At 41.9% G+C, this 16372-nt stretch overlaps 1 pseudogene; it reads right to left on the bottom strand.

Annotated features, from left to right (window-relative positions):
• Positions 1-12555, bottom strand: part of LOC109143271 — a 28448-nt pseudogene extending 15893 nt beyond the window's left edge.
• Positions 12556-16372: the final 3817 nt, after the last annotated feature.

Raw genomic sequence — 16372 nt, 5'->3', positions numbered from 1 at the left:
CTTAATTGTTGTCAGAATTGTACTGACCTAAGCAACAGCATGTAACCTTTAACATACTACATAGATGATTGATTTTTGTGTCCAAAGATGAAATCTATGAAACAACATCTTAGGTTGAAAATGGTAAAATGATTAAAAATTGAGACTAATACTACTGCTTTTCAGAATGTATTAAGGATATTAGCATTAAAAAAAATAGCTTTCCAGTAACTCACATGAATCAGTAGGGATAATCTTACGTGTCAGGAGATGTCCATGGTTCTGTAGTGTCATTTCTTATAGAGCAGGAAAACTAAAAAAATACGATCTCAGTTTATTAATTGAATAAGAAAATTAAGTAAGTCTTTTACTTTAAAAACTCTGCCTAAGTGCTGGCTGGTTTCAAACTAATTACTTGTTTTGTTGGCCTTCTAGGATAATGATATTTGCCAAGTCTGGGCCTACCTTATTGACATATTTTGAGTGGTTTTATTTATTTCTGCCCAAAATAATATTACAGGGACAGGTTTCTCCCTTTCCTCCTTCTTCCTGTCAAAACCTTTCCTAAAGCTCTTTCTTCCCTATATTAACACTGTTCTTGTCTCTGAGCACTTTAATTCAACAGAGGATCAATGAACCTGATAGCTACTCTTTGGGGTGTACTGAATTTCTCCATATCCAAGAAAATGAGGTCTGTTCATATGGACATAGGGAACCAAATTTCTCCAATGTGTAATGAAAGTGATTATGTAAACAAGTATTGAAATTTGGTCTGTTCAAGGGTGGAAGCAATATCTTCTCTCATTTCCACACAGAATTACAATATTGCTGCCAGCCTCATTAGCCTCTTGTCCAAAGTAAATCTTAATTCTAAAAGAGTCCTAGGAACAAAATGGCTGTGCAGAGAACAAAGTGAAAGTTTAATTAAACAACTTATTAATGAAAACAATCGAAAGGAGTTGAGGAAGAAAAAGGCATTTAGAAGTTATTTCTCTTTTCTTGCTTTTGTTTTATAAGTCTGTTTCCTTTTCTTCTCTGCCTAGTTCTCAAAAAAAATTTATTAAATTCAGTGGTTCGGGAAAGTAGTTCTGCAATCCAGACACTTTCCTGGAAAAGCAGTAGCATAGAAAGTGGTGGTATAAGAGTCTGCTCCAACTGCATGAAAAAATCCTGCCGTAGTATTCAGCTTTTGCTTACTCTGTTGCTCACAGAAATACAAGGTGTAAGCTGCAGCAGGAGACAATCTATCAAGCCTGTACATGTGAGCTACCAGAAAAGTCCTTACGTTTTGTGGAACATGAATTTTATGTAACAATAACTTGAATGCCTTGGGAAGCAATGACCTGAAGTGAGAAACTCCACATCCTACTGCCAATTGCCCAAGCAAGCCTTTCCTAAAGCCTGGTGGGGTTTTTGGGGCTGTGGCAGCAGCAGTGAAGAGAGAGATTGGCCTCTGTGTTCTTAAAATGGTCCAATATCTTCTACTGCTGTTACCTTTTAGATGTTCATAGGTGTGAAATGACTCTTCATAGCAAGACTGCACAGCAAAACTCTTTTCCGTTAAGCCTATGTATCCTAATACAAAATTTCTGTGAGATATAGGTTGCTTGAATTTTTCTGATTAATACTTATCCTGCAAATGTCAGCATTCTTACTTATAGAGATGCTTGTCGAAGTTATAGAAGGAGATAATACGCAAACTGATAAAATGAAGCATTTTTAAATATAATTAATTATATTTGGAATAAAATTCTAAAACACTGATATTTGATATGGCACCAGGCCAAAAGATACACAAGATCAAGTATGAAATGAGATACACTCTTCCTGCAGGTTATCACTTCTGAATACTTTGGGGAATAAAAGTGTTCTTTTGGGGAATAAAAGTGTTCTTTTTCTTAGTTATAAGGCCTTTGGTTTTATAGCAGTTTACTGCATTGATTGTACATCCATTATGCTTGTTTGGTTTTTACCGTTTCTCTTTATATTACTTGGCTTCTTTGGATTCATACAGCTTAATTCATGTGCAGATAAAATGGGAAAGTACTGTTTTACCAATCTTCTGCATTTGTTATCTTAAAATGAAGCTACAAAGTTGTTACTTTCTTTTGTAGTTGTTATTTTCTTTCTCCATAAGTTCCTTGATAAAAATTCTTGGCTTTTTGGGACTGATATCCCAGCTGATTTTAGCTTTGCTTCTATATATGAAAATAATCTAACTTGAAGAATTTTTATGTTCACAAATAAAACTGTAAAATAATCTGTCCAAATAATCTATGGTAAATAGAATGAAATGAGGCTAAAATTTGGAACAAAGTTGAATATTGAGTAATTAAAAATGCTATTTATTATTTAACACATTGCAAATTTGTCTTTCCTAAGATAAATTCGGAGTTTAAACACGGGTTGAATGGCAAAATTGTAAGGATAGGCCTATCATGTTTGTTAACTCTAGAGTATAGAAAGCTTGGAATTCTACCTTTTCCATTCATTTGCTACACACATAAATAATAAGCAATAATCATTAAATGAACATGGAAGAAAATGCTGTAGAGATACTTTGTAGTGAATATTGAGGCAAAAATACTGTATGGATACAGGTATGCATATGGAGCTAAATAAACCCTATTTTAATAGACAGCAACTGAAAAGATACATTGCTTTTGTGTTCTGTTGTGCAGTTGCTGTATGTTTACCTGATACTCATAATCCTGAAAACTTTACCTCTGAAATCCATGATGAAAGGCAAAGAAAATTGCGTTTTCAGATTTTTTTTTTTTGCTGGAGGTGTGAACAGGGATAAACTTAATGTTATCACTTAATTGCATTACTCAAAAATTGCACTTCTCCTACAAAAATCACAAAGCAATTTGAAAGTACTTGTTTAAGTAACCAGCAGACACCCCTTGGAAAGCAGAAAATGTAGTTTAATCACAAACAGTAAAGTTAAATTGTTATTCAAAGCACAACAGAAATTTTAATGCTTCTTTGCTGGGGGAAATATTAGAAATATGCCCAGTACTGAGATAAATATTTTAATTTAATTTTTTTTTTTTTTTTTTGCCAATGACATAAAGTGTGCTTATATATCACAGTACTGACTTCTGCTTTTCATAAGTATATGAGAAAAATCTTGAACTGGCTGCAGTTTCAACAACAAATTATGTCACCTCACTCCTGTGAGAAGCTGGAAATGGGTGTTTTAATGAGCCAGGGATTGCCTTCAATTGCCATTTTTTACTGCCCTCCTGATACATCTTTTTGAAGGCAATCTCTGGCAGGATGCTATATCCATGAGCACATAATTAGGCTGGTTTTCAATAAGATTTCAGGGTGACCTGTGTACCCTAATTTCAAGACAAAGAGGAACCAGTTGCTTTCCAAGGAAGTGTTTGTGGGTGGGTGTTAGTTTTTAACAGAAAAGATAAATCTATTATGGACTAATATACTAGTTTGTGTTTCTTGAAACCTTTTTGAAATATAATATTTTTATTTTCAAATGATTGAAACTGATAATGGAGAAATTAAAAAAAAATTATATGCAAAACAGGTAATGCCTTTTCTTTGACGACAACATTTTGTGAAGATTTCTAAACAAGCTTCAAAACTAGGGCACTGTGTGCTTTCAACTTTATCCCTTTAACTTCTATTTTCTCTGCCTCCTAAATTCATGACTTTTTAAGAAACTTACTTAAAAAGAAAGTATGTGCAAAATTACTGTTTCCTGTCTTATAGTTAAATTGAAGATGTTACATGGTATTTAAATCCTTGCTGTAACTGAAACCAAGTTGTGCTTATGATAATAAATTGAATTACATTATCCAAAAATTTTAGCTGGAAGGTCAGGCATTTTCTTCTTCCTTTTAAAGTTTATATGATTTTTATTAAATTCTTTGCATTTTGTAATGCAGATACATTTATAGCTGTATTGTTTTTGCTCTCTATGATTTAAAGGAAGTAATTAGTACAGTGACAAGTAGCACTTGAAATAAATTATTTAATCTGGCCAGGATATTAATTTTTGAAATAGTAATACAATAGCTCCTTGAATGACTGAAGATTTCCTAATGTTCTTAGAGTTATGGAGTTGATTTTAATGTGGGGGAAATTTTGGTGTGGGGGAAGTATTTCATTCTGTTGTCAAGATTTTAGGTAATCACTTAAAATAAATGTGAAGCAGATATGGGTATTTTCTGCTGCATCTGACAACAGCAATTTATAGAAATCTGACTGATAGAGATCAGTATGAATATGCCATTTGCAAAACATTTTTTTCCTCTTTGACCTTTGTCCAAGACTATTAGGGATTCCTCTCAACCTTCCAAAGGCTAGATCTGGAATACATTTTCTGACAGATGCAGAATGAGAACAATGAGGAAAAAAACCCCTTAAAGATAATGTCTTTTATTCTTTCAAATTACTATTTTTTTTGATTCTTGTAATTATTTTCCAAACTAAGTATTGTTTATCCATTCTTGTTGTATAAAATTAATTGTTATTTAGGTGAAGTCCACCACGAACAGTAAGGAAGTCTGCAGGAAATGATAATCCCAAATGTATATATGTAAAACTAATTTGAAAAATATGGATACAGTCATAATTATTTTAGCTCATGGATCCCTTTAACTGAATCAATTAAATGTTAAGGTGACCTGCAGTGTGTTCCAAAATGAAATCTGGATCCATGTGGGTCAGTTCTGCTCCATTACAAACCAGGCTGATGCTTTATAAAAGTAATCACTGTACTATATTTTTCCACTTCTAAAAAATGTGCACAAGCTATGGAGGACTCATTGGTTAAAAATTTCAAGCAGCCATCATGATGTTGACTTTTATACATACTGTGTTGAAGAGTATGTAGATGAGCAAACTGTAATGTAAAGAGCTGGAATTTATGACTGGTGTTGTTAGCTGTATATTCTATTATCCTGTCCTTGATGAAAAAAATTCTCTTTGATTTCATCCATGTTGTGTGTCAGCCTGTGAACAACACGAAACAGGCTTATTTTAATTTCAGCTATTTATATCTGGATTTATTTATTAGCAATATTTCAGGGTAGTTAACAACTAAAATGAAAAGTATGTTGTGCATTTTTGTCAAGATCATCTTGATACTTTACACTAACCAGCTGTGTCTGAAGGAGATCTCTAACTCTGTTCTGTTGCTGTCAGTTATGATTTGATACTGTCCACTAAAGAGACTGTAAATCAGCTTTTTGGGTTTTGTGAAATAGGGTGTAATAACTATCTGTAAGGGTTTGTTGCACTGTTTTGGTGGTAGAAAAGAATGAACATGATTTTCAGACCTAAAATATTAGAAAAATATCAAAGCATCCATGTTGATAATTTGAAATAGAATACTAGAACTCACATCTTTTTGCTTTGGGCACTAGATATTGATATTTCATATCAGAAAAACCCCAAAACCAAAACAACCAAAAGTTAAATCTACAAATAAGTTGCACCTGCACATTCTTTTAGTCCAGTTTTTGTTGCTGAGGAAAGGTTAATATCCTTCCTTCTGTCTCTGGGTTATTAAATCCTTAAACTGCTATTGTGAAACTGCTGCTTGAAGTAAAATCTCCACTGGGGCACTGCTAAAGCAAACTCTGTCCATATTTACTGACAATTTTTTGTCTGTGTTTGTGCTGCCATTATCTGGAATTCTTTCTTGTGCTATGGTGGGTTTTCTTTTTGCTATATGATTTACAAACTCCAGCACCAGGAATTTCTATACCATGTGAAACGCCATATTTTCCTTGGAATTCTGCTTTGTTCATAATTGCTTCCATCTCTCTCTCTCTCTTAAATTTCTTTGATATCTTACAGAGCTATAGATACACAGATATATTGATAAAGAAGATGATCTAGTCCTGTTTCTTATCATAGAATCATTTAGTTTGGAAAAGACCCTTAAGACCTTCAAGGGTAACCATTCCCCCAGCAGTGGGGAATGGTTTAGTGGTAGCCAAGGCTACCACTAAATCATGTCCCCAAGTGCCACATCTACACATCTTTTAAATACCTCCAGGAATGATGACTATACCATTCTCTGGGCAGCCTGCTCCAGGGCTTGACAGTCCTTCCAGTGAAAAATTTGGTCCTAATATACAATCTAAATCTCCTCTGGTGCAACTTGAGGCCATTTTTGCCTGACCTGTCCCTTGCCGCTTGGGAGAAGAGCCCAACCCCCACCTGGCTACACCCTCCAGTCAGGAAGTTTTAGAAAGTGACTAGACTGCCTCTGAACCTCCTTTTCTCCAGGCTGAACATGCTCAGCTCCCTCAGCTGCTCCTCATCAGACTTGTGCTCCAAACCCTTCCCCAGCTCTGTTGCCCTTCTCTGGGCTTGCTCCAGCCCCTCAATGTCTTTCTTGTCTTTATTTATAACAAAGTCACAGAATAACTCAGTCTCCACAATAGCTATTGCTCAATGACCATTAATGAAATCTATAGCACTTTGTAACTCCCAATAGGCATTTCGGACATCTTAAATTGTATTTAAATATTTTTTTTTCAAATGTTGATAGCTTTGCTACAAAAGAAAGAAAATATCAGCTTTATGGAAGTATTCTATGTGAAATGTCAGTGTTCTAACTGCTTCACTCAATTTTTCACCTTATCATGGGGACCTTCTCTGATCCCCACCAGAAATTCAGACCCATAATGCTGTTTAATGATTTCAACTTCTTTTTTGTTAATAAAATAAAATAAAGTAAAATATTAAATAGTAGAAGTGGTTTGTAAGTACTCCTCACTTTAATTAGCACTCTTCTCATCTATTTGACACACAGTTAGTATGTTTATATGTTCCTTTCCTTCCTTGCCAGTCTGTCCAATGCTGATTGTTACTTTTCTTGTAAGAGCAACAGTGAGTTTCAAATAATTATAAGATTATTAATTGCTATTAGCAGAAAATTTGCATAAAGATTTTTGTTTGTTGAAATGCTGAAGAAATATTTTTCTCTTGAAATGCAGGGGATTCATAATGAACAACCTCTATAAGCTTTCCCTAATCTAAAAATTGTAGTGGCTTTTGCAAAGGACCTTCTGGTCTTTTCTTAAGCATTAGATAAGTTAATGTTTTATACACATTTTCATCTCTCAGGGTTTTCATTGAGCCAAATATTATTGAAACAATATTTACAGAATGTTCTTAAACACATTATCAGAGAGAAAAGAATTGCACAAATATACTCATAGAGTAACAAAATGTATAAAGTATTTTCATCAGAGATAATATATAAGACAATTTAGTACCTGAGATTCTGTTTACTATATCCCATAATTGTGAACTTTTTGGTCAGCAACAGCAAAAAACCTTTGACAATATATTGTTATGATTGTTTTTCTCTCTCTCTCATATATCTTCTCTTCATAAAAGTATTATTTATTTTTCTGGAAAAGACAGATAAAAGCAAACAACAACCTTTATTCTATTGGAAATGCTGTTAAATAGCAAATGGAGAACTCATTGTGTACAGATCTTACTCAAAGTTATTGAGGCTGATGGATACCTGTCTTTTGGTTTCAGTATATTCTGGTTTAACTATTTATTTTATTAAAGGGAATATGCATAAATGGAATTTGACTTTGGCAATCAGCAAAAGAATTGAAGTTACAGAATCACAGAATCAAAGAATCACAGAATCACCAAGTTGGAAGAGACGTTCAAGACCACCAAGTCCAACCCATGCCCTAACATCACCTCAACTAAACCGTGGCACTGAATGTGACATCCAATCTTTTTTTAAACACATCCAGGGATGGTGACTCCACCACCTTCCTGGGCAGACAATTCCAGAATTTTATCACTCTTTCAGTAAAAAACTTTTTCCTAACATCCAACCTGAATTTCCCTTGGCACTGCTTAAGACTGTGTCCTCTTGTTCTGTCAGTTGTTGCCTGGAACACGAGACCAACATCCATCTGACTACAACCACCTTTAAGGTAGTTGTAGAGAGTGATAAGGTCACCTCTGAGTTGCTGCAGCAGGGATTTCTGCAACATGTATAGACAGCGAGGCTCGTGGAAAGAAATAGGGACTGATTCTTGATAGACGTTTCAGAGATCTTCTCCAGCCACATGGCTGGGGGACTGCCAAAGACTGAGCAATCACGGGACAACCAGGGTCCTCTCCCATCAGGGGAATACAAAACAACCAGTGGGGAACAGGATTAGGGCACATGTGACCAGGGAGCAGGGAGACCCCGTAGGCCATGCCTCTACTCCAGGGTCCCCTCACTCCAGACCACACGCCAGGGTTTCCAGGCTAAACACCCCCAGCTCCCTCAGCTGTTCCTCATAGGGCTTGTGTTCCAAGCCCTTCACCAGCCTTGTTGCCCTCCTTTGTACACGTTTGAGAATCTCAGTGTCGTTCCTAAACTGAGGGGCCCAGAACTGGACACAGTACTCGAGGTGCAGCCTCACCTGTGCTGAGTACAGGGGAAGAATGACTTCCCTGGTCCTGCTGGCCACACTATTCCTGATACAGGCCAGGATGCCTTTGGCCTTCTTGGCCACCAGTGCACACTGCTGGCTCATGGTCAGGTGGCTGTCGACTAGTACCCTTGGGTCCCTTTCCGCCTGGGCACTGTCCAGCCACACTGTCCCCAGCCTATAACGTTGCAGCGGATTATTGTGGCCAAAATGCAGTACCCGGTGTTGGAGTAGCTCAGTCTACTCTTATGCTGAGACCAGCAAATGTCAGTCAAACCAGGGCCATCCACTGAGTGGATTTCCCTGCCCAGAACAGTGGGTTGGAAGGCGGACCAGAGGAGATCACTGAGGTCTAGGTCACCTCCCCCTGCGTGGCTCCTAATCCCAAGTTACCTCCCCCTGTTCCAGAAAGTTCTCCCTCTCTTGATTGGTTCCCTGTTGTTATTCCTGCCTCCCTGTTTTCCCCATTACCTCTGGAAAATTGTATCCTCCCCTATGCTTGTACCCCATTGGTTGCTTCCCTTTTCCCCACCTTGCTCCGCCCCCCCATAAAAGGTTGTGTACTGTTCTCCTCGGGGCTTTTTATGGTCCCTGGACCCTCTGGCAAATAAACCTGCTGGAACACACACCAGAAGCCCCTCTGGCAAATAAACCTGCTGGAACACACACCAGAATCCCCTCTCACCTTCTTTTCTTCCGGGCTGACGCAGGCCTAATCCAGTGGCCACCCGATGTGCTTCCTCCGAAGAGGAGCCAGCGTATGCGTCCATCTCGCACCCATTCCACTGAGTCGTCCAGCAAGGACGTTGTGGAGGCTAACACTGCGTCCCCTCTGCCCGAGGGCACGCCGAGGCTTGTGATAACAAGCCTCCAATTGTGTTAACCTGGCACTTGGACTAGTTAGACTTCATCTTATTGGACTCTGCCCATCTATCCAACCGTTCCAAGTCTCTCTGCAGAGCCCTCCTACCTTCCATCAGATCAACACACGTTCCTATCTTAGTGTAATCTGCAAATTTACTAATAGTAGACTCAATACCCTCATCCATGTCATCAATACAAATATTAAACAAAACTGGCCCCAGCACAGATCCCTGAGGAACACCACCAGTGTCTGGCTGCCAACTGGATGCAGCACCATTCACCAGCACTTTCTGGGCCTGGCCATCCAGCCAGTTCTTAACCCAGCGAAGAGTGCACCGGTCCAAGCTGTGGGCTGCCAGTTTTTCCAGGAGTATGCTGTGGGAGACAGTGTCAAAGGCCTTGCTGAAGTCCAAATAGACAACATCCACAGCCTTTCCTGCATCCACCAGGCAGGTCACCTGGTCATAAAAGGAGATCATGTTGGTCAAACACGACCTACCCCTCCTAAACCCATGCTGGCTGGGTGTGATCCCCCAGCCATCCTGCAGGTGCTGTGTGATGGCACTCAAAATAACCTGTTCTGTTACCTTACTGGGTACCGAGGTTAGACTGACTGGCCTATAACTTCCAGGACCCTCCTTCCTGCCCTTCTTGTGAATGGGTGTTGCATTGGCCAGCTTCCAGTCATCTGGAACCTCACCAGTGAGCCAGAACTGTTGGTAAACGATGGAGAGTAGCTTCGCAAGCTCATCTGCCAGCTCCCTCATCACCCTGGGATGGATCCCATCTGGTCCCATAGATTTATGAACATCCAAACGGCTCAGCAGTTCTCTGGCTGCTTCCACCTGGATAACAGAGGGACTCCTGTTCCCTGACACCATGTACCAGCCCAGCAGGACAGTTGTCCTGAGGACAAACCGTCTTTCCGATAAAGGCTGAGGCAAAGAAGGCGTTAAACACCTCTGCCTTCTCCCCATCTGTGGTCACTAAATTCCCTCCCGCATCCAGTAGAGAACAGAGGTTGTTCTTATCCTTCCTTTTGCCATTAATGTGTTTTTAAAAGCATTTTTTATTATCCTTCACATTAGTTGCCAAATTAAGCTCTAACTGAGATTTGGCCTCTTTAATTTTTTTTCCTACATGCCCTAACAACCCCCTTAAGTATTTCCTGAGATATCTGACCCTCCTTCCAAAGATGATACATCCTCTTTTTCTTCCTTAGTTCCTTCATAAGCTCCTTGCCCATCCAGGCTGGACATTTGCCTCGTCGACTCATCTTTCAGCACACAGGGACAGTCTGTTCCTGTGCCCTCAAGATCTATGTTTTGAAGCACGCCCATCCTGCCTGGACTCCTTTGTTTTTAAGGGCTGCTTCCCGAGGAACTCCAAATAGGTCTCCTGAATAGGCCAAAGTCTGCCCTCCAGAAGTCTAGTGTGAAAGTTTTATTGATGTCCCTCCTTATTTCACCAAATATTGAAAACTCTGTAATTTCATGATCACTATGCCCCAGATGGCCTTCAATCACCACATCTCCCACCAGCCCATCTCTATTTGCAAACAGCAGGTCTAGCGTAGTCCCTCCCCTGGTGGGTTCACTCACCAGTGACAAGAAGTTGTCCTCCACACACTCTAAGAACCTCCTGGACTGCCTCTTCTCTGCTGTGCTAAGTTCCCAGAAGATATCTGGCAGGTTACCTACAAGAGCAAGAGCTAGTGATCCTGAAACATCCTCCAGCTGTTTGTAGAATAAGTTATCCACCTCTTCTTCCTGGTTGGATGGTCGATAACAGACTCCCAGCAGGATGTCAGCCTTGTTGGTCTTCCCCCTGATTCTTACCCATAGGCATTCAACTTCATTGTCATTAGTTTCAATTTCCATGGCATTAAAAGCCTCCCTAATATAAAGGGCCACACCTCCACTCTTCCCCCTCTGCTGTCTCTTCTGAAGAGCTTGTAGCCATCCACTGCAGCGCTCCAGTTATGTGAGTCATCCCACCACATTTCCGTGGCGGTGACTACATCGTAGCTTTGCTGCTGTAGCACGGCTTCCAGCTCTTCTGGTTTGTTACCCATGCTGCGTGCATTAGTGTACATGCACTTCAGCTGGGCTGCTGATTTCACCCCTGACTCTGGCTTACCACCCTTGGGCTTGTTTCTGGAGGGCCCAGTTGCATCCTCTTCCCCCTTCAAACCTGGTTTAAAAGTCCTCTCAATGAGTTCCACCAGTTGATGTGCTAAAATCTTTTTGCCCTTAACAGATAGATGGAGCCTGTCTGGCTCCAGCAGGCCAGGTGCCGTGAAAATTGCCCCATGATCAAAGAACCCAAAATTCTACCAATGACACCAACCCTTGAGCCACTTGTTGATAATGTGGGCTCGCCTGTTCCTTTCATCATTTGTCCCTGCCACTGAAGGGACTGAGCAAAACACCATCTGTGCTCTTGCCCTATCAGCCACTCAACCCAGTGCCTCTAAGTCCCTTTTAACTGCCCTGGTGCTCTTCTTTTCAATCTCGTCACTGCCACCCTGGTCTATCAACAATGGGTAATAATCAGAGGGCTGAATCAGCCCAGGGAGTTTCTTGGTAATATCCTGTACCCGGGCCCCAGGGAGGCAACAGACCTTCCTGTGGGATGGGTCTGGTCGACCCACAGGGTCCTCTATTCCCCTCAGAAGAGAGTCACCTACCAGAAATACTCTTCTTTTCTTTATATTGCTGGAGGTAGTGATCCGTCTGACAGACGAAGTATAATTGGGAGGCTCACTGGGCAGATTATTTTCTTCTATGTCATCTGGCTGGCCCTCTGGATCCAGGGCCTCATACCTATTCTGAAGTGGCACCTGGGTAGGTGATGGGGGTCAGGAGGAATTTTTATTACCTCCCCAAGTAGGAACCCATTTCCACTCCCCTTCATCCACAAGGTGTCCTCCTATTGCCTGACGGTAGGAGGCATGGGAGTCCTCTGACTCCTGGTGGGCTTCTCTCAAGGGTGAAACTCATGGAAGGCTGAAACTCCACCAGTCTATTTCCCTTTCACTTTCTCTAATGTTCCTTAGTCTTCCTACTTCCTCCTTAAGCTCGGCCACTAGAGAAAGGAGATCGTTCACCTGTTCACACCTCAGGCAGGCATCTTTTACAACATCCCGTGGTACTACTGACAGTCTCAAACACTCCTCACAGGATGGGGTCTGGACAGACGTGTCCTTCTTGGAGGGTTCTGTTTGGCTAGGTGCACTTTTACTAGCTGTAGCTTTTGATCGTGTAAAGACCATTGCTGAAAAAAACCCAACCAACCAAATCTCAACACAAAAACAAACTAAAAACCCCACTAGCAGGAGGATGCTGCAACCCTACCTGCTTGCCCTGCCTGTGCAAACTGCCACACAAACTGCAGTGCCACGCCCTCAGAGACATGCCACGCCCCTGTTTGCCTGCTCTGGGTCGCTACGCTCCCTAGAGCCCTTTTTTAATCACACTGCCACTGGCCAGAGGAAACCCCGCCCTATGACTGCATGAGAGCGAAGCACCCACCTGCTCAGCCCTCTTTCAAGTTGAGTGACAAGAGATGCTTTTGGTGAAGTTGAGTTTTGTTGCGAGATTGTTTGTTTTGTTTTTTCTTTTCCCCAGGAATGATCTGTATGCTGTGCTGGAATTTAAAACATGTTTCACCTAATTCCCTACTAGGGTAGGAATCCTACAGATTAAAAGGAAACTAAATTAATATTAATTTCCAGGTCTCTTTTTTTTTTTCTTTCCCCAAAGTGTTAAAACTTCCTGTTCCAGAAACACATCTACTATGGTTGGTTCTTGACCAAAATCAACATCTATTTTTTTTTCCACTGATTATCACTTGGAACTGGGTCTTCACGATAGTTGTTCAAGGCAACAGTATCTATGTTCTCTATCAACAGTATCTAGAACAGAAGAGTCATCAAATTGAGCTGTTGAGATTCCTTTGTTTTTCTACCCATGGCATAGTACACTGTATCCTGCTATCCCAAAAAAATTTGAAATCCCCAACAAGAATCCTCCAGTCATACCAACTGAACAAATCTAAGATACTTTCAGTTCTTGAGTGTTGTCAGAGCACCATTATCTTCAAATGAGGAAGATAATAAAAATTATACATACAATTTGTGATGCTCAAAGTTGACCCATTCTTTCAATCTAAGCATCATTCTTTATACTCTCAGAAATTAAATATTCTAAATACATGCAAATATAATGGTGATTTTTTCAGAAGTCAGGTTGTTCTCTGAAAGCCTATTTTCATATTTTCTTTGGACAAAAATACTAGGATAGTCTAATATAAAATAATATAATATAATATAATATAATATGACTATTAGTCATAATTATAGCAGCCATTACCAGCCTTTCAATGCAGAGGAATCAATAGTTTAGTACAAAGTGTGAATACTGCTGTTAAGGTTTGGCAGGATAGCTGATAAGAACTTAATAGCTCTTAGTGGAATTTTCTGAGTCATTGAAACTCTTCCTGGGGTGCCTCTGCGTCCTTTTTGGAGCAGTTCCCACTTTGCCCGGTCAGCTCTGGACGCAGCAGGCTGTGGGGGCCAGCCTCTGGAATCGGGGAGACCAGAGGTCTGGCTCGTGGGTCCTTCCACAGGACCGCAGCAATAGAGGCAGGTGGTGAAAGAAGGAGGCAGGCTCAATTGTGGATGAAATCTGGAAGGTTTATTGTGTCTCTGAACAGGGGACCTCGCCCCCCGGGGGTGTCCAGCAATGAGCAACTCTGAACGCCCCTGCCAGGGGTTTTATGGGGGAGTGGTGACAGGGGAGGGATGACAACAGCATTGAATCAGGGAAGGAGGAGGACGGGTCTGCGGGATGAGGGACACACAAGGGAACCTATCTCGGGAAAGGAAGGGAGGGATCCTCCCCCCAAGACCAATCACTCGACGCCCCTGCCAGAACTTTCTAGAAGCTTGGGAGGGGTGCCAGGGCGATTGGCAGGGGTCTGGGAGGAGACAAATAGAGAAAGCAGGGTTATGAACACGAAACCAGGAGGGTATAAACTGGGATGGTACAATAACACGAAACCCAAAGGGGAGACCCAGACTGAACCAAACAAGACACACTCCCACATCTCCCCCTTTTTTGTTTTTTAAGATGGTTTAAAGTTCGGCTGGGGGTAATATTCAGAGTCCGGATATAAGACCTCGAACTCTTGCAACTCAGGAGCCGTAGGTTCGAGCTCCGGTTCCTGCAGGGTCTCTGCATCCGGGAGTACCTCGGCTCGGTCAATATCTGTAGGGGAGGGGGAGCTTGTAATCAACTTTACTAACATTCTCTTGAGGAGTCTAAACAAAATTAGGGCAACCAACAAAACAAAAAGAAAAATCAGTCCAGGTTGGAAAATAGATCTTGCCCATCTGGATAGTCCCCATTTGCTGAAGATGTCGCCGAGCCAGTCACCAGTTTCTTTCTGAATTTGCATCACCATGGCCTGCATCTTGTCTGTGGATGTTCTCCGCCCTTGATGTAAACATATGTGGTCTTGGCCCATGGTTTGTGCCAGGACTGACCACACATTTGCTGCCTGTTGGGGAACTATCCACGGCGATGCAGGCCATGGGAGCAGCTGCAGGATAACAACAAGCTGCAGGCTTCTGGCGACAGCTCGGATGGACGGTGCAGGATCCATTTCTGTAGTCTCTAAACTAGAAAGAAACTCAAAAGGAAGAATATTAAAATTGGGAAGAATACCTGGGGGTGAACTTAGGGTCCAAAGGGGCGTAGGATTAACCCACCCCGGTTTTAGGGGGTGCTTGACTCCTTCCTCCGGTGGGCTGGGAAATAGACGGTTTCACCCATTTTGATGGGATCCACCTGGGGCCCTCAGGGGTGGATATGCATGCATATCCCTTCCCCCACGTAACTAGTTCAGGAGGGCTCTGTATTTCCCGAGTCTCCGGGTCTTTAACCAACACCGGAGGCCTTTCTTTCATTTGCAGCTGCTGAGACCGCCCGAAGTGCCGCACGATCGGTGGATTCAGGTTCTCAAAGGCACAGTTGAGCAAGTTTAGTGTGAACAGTGCCCTTGAGAGCCTGACAGCTGGGGATTCTAATTTCTTTGAGGACCTTTGCCTTTGTAGCATCCTCTTGATACTTTGGTGAACCCTCTCGACTATCGCTTGACCTGTCGGGGAATAGGGGATGCCTGTCTTGTGCTCTATTCCCCATTGCTGTAGGAAGCTCCGGAACTCCTTGGAGGTGTAGGCTAGGCTGTTATCGGTTTTAATAACTTTGGGGATGCCCAGGGTAGCGAATGCCTGCACTAAGTGCCTTCCGACATCGCTAGCCCTTTCCCCTGTGTGGGCAGAAGCAAAGACGGCTCCGGAGAAGGTGTCCACTGAGACATGTACATACTTCATTCTGCCGAATGAAGCGACATGTGTCATGTCCATCTGCCACACCTCGCAACTACTGAGTCCACGGGGGTTAATGCTGGTGCCAATGGCGGGAAGAGCTAATTGATGATATTCGGGACATGCGGCCACGATCGTTCTGGCCTGGTCATGCTTCAGATTGAACTGCCGGACCGGGGCAGGCGCGTTTTGATGGAATAGCTGATGGCTAATTTTGGCCTGCCCAAATACATCTGGGATCGGGGCCATCGCGGCTGGCGCAGCAAGGGCATCTGCCTTCCTGTTGCCTTCTGCGATGAACCCGAGCAGGTCCGTGTGTGACCTGACGTGCATCACGTAATATGGTTGCTCTCGGTGGGAGACTAGGTTAACCAATTTCGAGAGCAACTCATATAAAGCCGTGTTGGAGACCTCTTGTAAGATGGCATGTTCTGCTCTGGAGACTCCTGCAACATATGCAGAGTCGGTTACTAAACTTAGAGGTTCAGGAAACCTTTCAAAAGCCCTGACGACTGCGTCTAACTCAGCGACTTGAGGTGATCCTTCCACCTCTTTAATATCAGCCTCCCACCGCTGAGTTTGGGGGTTTTTCCAAGTCATGACTGACTTGTGAGACGCCCCAGACGCGTCAGTAAAAACGGTCAAGACCTTTAAAGGTTCCTTGCTCCGAACACTCTTTGTGCTTAATTCGAATTGAACT

Source organism: Corvus cornix, chromosome 1, assembly GCF_000738735.6.
Source record: "Corvus cornix cornix isolate S_Up_H32 chromosome 1, ASM73873v5, whole genome shotgun sequence".
NCBI lineage: Eukaryota > Metazoa > Chordata > Aves > Passeriformes > Corvidae > Corvus > Corvus cornix.
Note: the sequence above shows the minus strand (reverse complement) of the source record. Positions and strands in the feature narration are given on the sequence as shown.